The following is a 6000-nucleotide window of genomic DNA, read 5'->3' as shown; positions in this document are numbered from 1 at the left end:
TTATAGTGGCGGAGCCCCCGGGATTAGGATTTGGAAACAGTTTAGGCTCAGATCTAGCCCCCTTTGCTGGGTGGACATTGGCGAGGCTTTGCATCTGCACCTAAGTCTACCTCACAGGGTTGCTTAATTTCTACTGCGAGGCTCCGTTCCACCAGGTGACAGACACAATTGCCAATTCAGGGTAACGAGTCCCACTCACACCCAATGCACACACACACACAACACACTGCCTTTCCCAGGGATGCCTTTACTCTTTTTTCTTTAATTTTTGCAGATCTTACCTAGTGTCAAGGGAGAGGATAGGGGCAGACACTGGGCTCTCAGCATCCACTGAGATGTCACTAAACTGGCCCCTGGTCTTCTGAACCCACCAACTGGAGGGTCATCCTTGGTTCCTGTTTACATGACCCTGTAGGGACAAGAAAGTCTGCACTTCTTCACTGCAAAATGCCCCACCTGCCTGGAAACACCAGGCAGCCACTTTCTCTCAGGAGTCTTTCTGCCTCCCTGGGCTCTAACCAAAAAGCTTGACACCAGCCCTCTCCGCAGGGGTGCAACGTGTCTGGGGAAGGGTGAGGTGGGCAGGGCCCCAACTTTCTCAGGCTCCTGCTCTTATCACTGCCCCATCCAGGTCCCCCTCCCGCCTTTGGCCTGGGGCATTTTTATCTAGTCCTTGGAGCAGGGAAGCCTAGCTACTAAATAGACATGTGTGTTGGACTTCGGTCATTCCACCCCTGCACCCCATGCCCAGGTGCAATTATTTAAAGCCACTTTGTTTCTGACTTGCTACCTCACCCCTTATCTTGATTTTTCTGGAATTTGTAATAGAAAGAATAATGTATAGCCAATCAATAGCTTATGTTTTTTAATGTAAATCCTTGGTAAAACAAAAAGTTAGGAACTGCCTCTTCTTTTTCCTTTAAAAACCCACTTGTATCTGCTGCTAATTGGAATGTCTATTCAGGACAACTTGAATCTATGGTCCCAGGTTGTAGCCCTCAAACTGTGCCCAAATAAACTCTCCACTTATATTAATTTTGCCTCGCTTTTTTTCTTTTAGGTCAACAGTAATTTGTGTAAAACACAGTGCCTGATGTGTCGTAAACACTCCATAAACAGAGGCCGTGATTAATACTGCCTGCCTCACAATGTTATTTTAGGGATTATTTATAACATATGGAAAATGCCTGATATATAATAGGTGTTCAGTGAATGCCACCCATCATAATGAAGAAAAATAATTTTGAGCACAATGTAAAGAATATATTATGTTATAATAATAAACATATTCTTTTAAAAATGTTAAAAGTTTATATATATTAATAAATATCTTATAGTTTTTGAATGAGGAAATTTACTGGAAGTAATTTTATAAAAAGCTTTAAGAATTTATCTTACCTATTGCTAATTTTTACCCCCTAGAAACCACATCCTATGCTTCCTCAAAGTACACACTTTGATGTCCCTGGTCTTTGTACTCTGGAAGATGATGTCAGCAAAAATAACCATTAAGCCTTTGCGACAACACATGACATATGACACCGACCATTAAATCATCAATACATTGGACTCAATGGAATTATTTCCTTCATTTAAATCTAGAGGCAGGAAAACAGGAAAAAAAAAACTATAGATGGAGCTTTAGTAAGGGCAGATTCAGAGACTCAGGCTTCTAGGGGCATATTCCAGAAAAGTATAAAAATGAATCAGGCTTCTAGGGTGTTGCCCTAGGTTCTTCCTCCTGGTTTAACCTTAAGGTGTTACAGTAGAGGATGCATTCCTCCTTCCAGTAAGAGCAAGCATTGGGCCCATCCTCTCATCAAAGAGCTGCACTAAAGACTTCTCTCTCTCTCTCTCTCTCTCTCATTCTTCCTTGTGTCATCAACAGCCTCCCTTTCTACTGGATAATTCCCATGAGCATAAATACATGATGATCTCTCAGTACACACACACACAGACACACACACACACACAGACACACACACACAGACACACACACACACACACCAGTTGGCCCCTTAATCCCGTATCCTCTAGTTACAGACTCATTTCTCTACCTCCTTGCAGAAGAAAACTTTTGGAAAGAACTATCTAGGAGCGTGCCCTCACATCCTCAATAAACATCTCTTTCAGCCCATTCCAATCTGGCTTCTGCCACCAACACTGAAATGAAGAAGCTTCTGTCATCTCGCAAGGGAATTCTGTTTGCCACAATCATTGGGTGCTCTCCTATCCTCCTCTTACTTGACTCCCGAGCAGCATTTGACAGAATGTCTGGTTTCCTCTTCTTGAAACGCTCTCCTCTCCTGGGATCTGTGGCACGACAGTCTGATGCCCGACATCCCCACGTCTGACGTCCTCCTCGACAGGCTCCCTTTCCTCGGGGCTCAGTTTAGAGATTTCTTCTCTCTTTTGAGTACTTGCCCTGGATAATCTCATTCATTTCCATGCCTTTAAATACACTCCATCTGCTGACTGTTTCCAAATTTACATACTCACATACCCATTAGCCTCCTTGCTGTCTCAGTTTGCATGTCCAATAAGTATTTCAAATATAGCTCGTCGATATGCACCACATGCAATATATACATATAATGGAATTCAACTTGTACCCCCTAAATCTATTAAAATAAAAAAACAGAAAAGAAAATGGGTATCTTGAGTTTCCTCCACAACTTGCCCTCACCTCTTTTGGGCTTCCTGATCACATCCCTTCTGTTGCTCAAGCTAGAAACCTGGGAATTATCCGTAGTTTCCCTCTCTCACACATCTCTACAACCAAGTCCTATCCATTCTGTTTCTGAAATATACATCTCAATTTCCTCTAGTTCTCTCTCTGTCCTCAGCCCCCATTCTGGTCTGTGTTGCTTCATCACTAGCCTAGATTGCTGCCAGAAACCCTCAGCCTGTCTCCTTAGATCCATTCTTGACCTTCCCAGTGCATTCTCCTTGCAGCATCCCTCCCTGTCACTCCAAACTGAATGTCTCTCAGGACTCAGGACATGTTATCAGGTAGAGCCAAAAGGAGTTGCTTATGGATTTACATGGGATGAGAAGAAAATGGAGAAATCAAGAATGACTAGGGTTTTGCTGGAGCAACTTGACTTCTGTCAAGGTGGGAAAGTTTGGGTGAGGTACAGGCTTGGCTGATGAGAGTAAAGGCGTAGTCAGCTGTTCTGTTTCCAAAGTGCTAACCCTGAAATGCCAATTAGCCAAGCAGAGTGTGCTATAGTTGGATAGAAATATTAGACATATTTGTTGAATAAATAAGTGAACCAAGCAAGGGTATCAGAGAAGCAAATTTGGGGGGAAGGATTTAGAAAACTTGGTAGGCTATGATGTGTGCGAGACTTGTGTGACACTGTAATGGAAATCTCATATTATTTGAAACATGGATCTGGAGATCAATAGGAAAATTTGACCTGGAGGTATAGATCTGAAGGTCATTGCTGAGAGCTTTAAGTATGGAAAAGATAAGATGGCACAGTGAGACTTCTAGAAAATTAAAATATTTTCATGTCACATATTTTATTCAAAATAAAATTAATTTTATTGAGTGTGACAAAGGAAAATGCTGAGTGTCATCCCTGGCTTCTTACCCACTAGAAGCCAGTAGCACTTGCTGGTCCCCTTTCCCCACCCCCAGTTGTGACAACCAAAAATGTCCCTAGATCTTTCCAAATGTCCCCTGGGGGAGTGAAGGGAATGCCCATAGCTGAGACCTAATGGCTTAGAAGAATGTCAAAGAGAAAATCTGTGCTTCCTTTTAGCCACTGAAATGTTAATATTGAGGAATATTGGAGAAATAACTACACAGCAGTAGCATTCTAAGCTTTCATCCTGAAAATATGGCTCTTGGAAAGGACTTTATAATTAGATAGGCTGCTTGCACCCAAAGGTGTAAGGGAAGAAGAGAAGAGGTTCAAGGAGCACATGCTGAGAGAACAACATTGCCCCATGGGGTCAGGGGACGAGAAGCCCTGGATGCAGTGATGGGTGAGGTGCAATTTTGTTAGCAGCCTTCACACAGCGTTGCAGACGGCGCTTTCTCCCCAGCAGTAATCCTGTCTGCTAGCCACAGGCTGATGGCTTTGGTGGAAACAGACGATGTCCCCAGCATTAATGGACCTGACGGTTTATTATTTCATTTGAGAAGATTCTCAGTACAATTCATCTGCTGCCCCCTAGTGAGGCTGCTCGGTGATGCCTAGCAAATTCTGGCAGTTCCTAGTTTCAAGGCTGAAATGGTCAAGCTGGCTCTGAGCTTGAACACCAGGGTCCAGGAAACCCAGCTGTTGGCCCTCTAGTTTTCCTCCCCCCTTGCCCAAAATGGCATCCCTAACAGTCATTAGTGGCTTCACAAATGTGGAGGTGAATGCACAGGCAGTCAATGGGGACAGCAGAGGAACACGGGCAGAGTAGCACAAAGGCATGATCGTAGCCAGGAGTGTTGTTAATAAGGTAAAGAATAGCCCTGCAAAGAGTGGGCCAAGGTGTCTCACTGAGCACCAAGGAACATGCTTTTTATTTGCCTTAGGTGCTGTGTTCTTGACCTCCTTTTCTGTAGAAACCAGCGAAGAACAGCAGCTGGAAGAGACACCATCGGGTCACAGAGGCACAGATGAAAATGTTATTCACTAATATAGACCACGAAATGACACTGCTCCACGAGAGTTGCAGTTGAAGACAGAGCATCTATGTTTGTGTATGTGCCAGGAAAAGACACACTCCTCACAGTAGAGTACCTTAGCACGGACTGAGAAATATTGAGGGGCAAATCCTGTCCCTGAAACATAACAACTGCAAATGGGACAGTGCAGGCAGGGATAGAAAATAGTTTCTCTGCTCACGCCTGTAATCCCAGCACTTTGGAAGGCTAAGATAGGAGGATCACTTTAGGCCAAGAGTTTGAGACCAGCCTGGGCAACATAGTGAGACTCTATCTCTACAAAAAATATATCAAATAAATAAATCCCCCAATCTTTTAACAAACTATTTAAAAAAAAAAGGAAAATACTTCTCTGAGTGTGAAAGCGATCCCTATACCACCAATGTTCTAAAGGCCCCTAGTCTTTGTACTTGTTTGAAGAAATCCTAAGTTTAAAAGTCACATCACACAAATTATAAAAAACATTCACATTTTAAAAAGATCTATCACAATTTCTTTAAATTGGGGTCAGCCATAGTGCACCTAGAATACTTTTTGGTTTACCAAGAAAAAATATGTATGTATATATTGCATAAAGCAAAAATCTTCATGTATGTATGTGCATGTGTTTTATGAATTAAGGTTTCAAATAGATGAGTTGGAGCAGAGACATGACCTGACCTGTTTTGAAAGGATTCTGGCTGCTGTGTTGAGAATAGATCTCAGGAGGCCAAGGTAGAAGCAAGATCAGCTAGTGGGGCACTTGAGTGTTCTAGACAAGATGATGGAGGCTCTGATTGGGGTGGGGGTAGCAGAACAGGAGGTGAAAAGTGGTCAGAGTGTAAGTTCATTTTAAATGTGGAACCAATGTGTTTTGTGGATTTGCCCACAAGTTGAAAGGGAGAGAAGGTAAAATATCAGATTCAAGGATGATTCCCTCCAAAATAGCCTAGTAAAAATGTCTCAACATCTTCATGTTATAAGGGGCGAGTAGGGACAGGGAGTTAATTTCTAATGTTCAAAGCATGAATGCATCAGTTATATAAATGGCTTAATTCAAACTCATAATGTTTCTGCAATAGTAAAAACTGGAGGTATAAACTGACAAAATGTATGATAAAGCTAACTTTGAGGGGACAACTCCTTCCTTAAAAAGTGATAAACACTCTCCTTTATGACATGGTTTTCTGACATGACCTAGATATCTGGTCTTGTTATCCAATAATTGCCTAATTTGGGGATGCATTTAAACAGAAAACAGTGACCCTGCCTACATACTCTCACTAGGTCTACCCGTACATACAGCCTTTTGTCTTAGCTCAAGCTGCTGTAAGAAATTACCACAGGCTGAG

The sequence above is a fragment of the Lemur catta genome, chromosome 11, assembly GCF_020740605.2.
Source record: "Lemur catta isolate mLemCat1 chromosome 11, mLemCat1.pri, whole genome shotgun sequence".
Classification (NCBI taxonomy): Eukaryota; Metazoa; Chordata; class Mammalia; order Primates; family Lemuridae; genus Lemur; species Lemur catta.
This window is presented reverse-complemented; position numbering follows the sequence as displayed.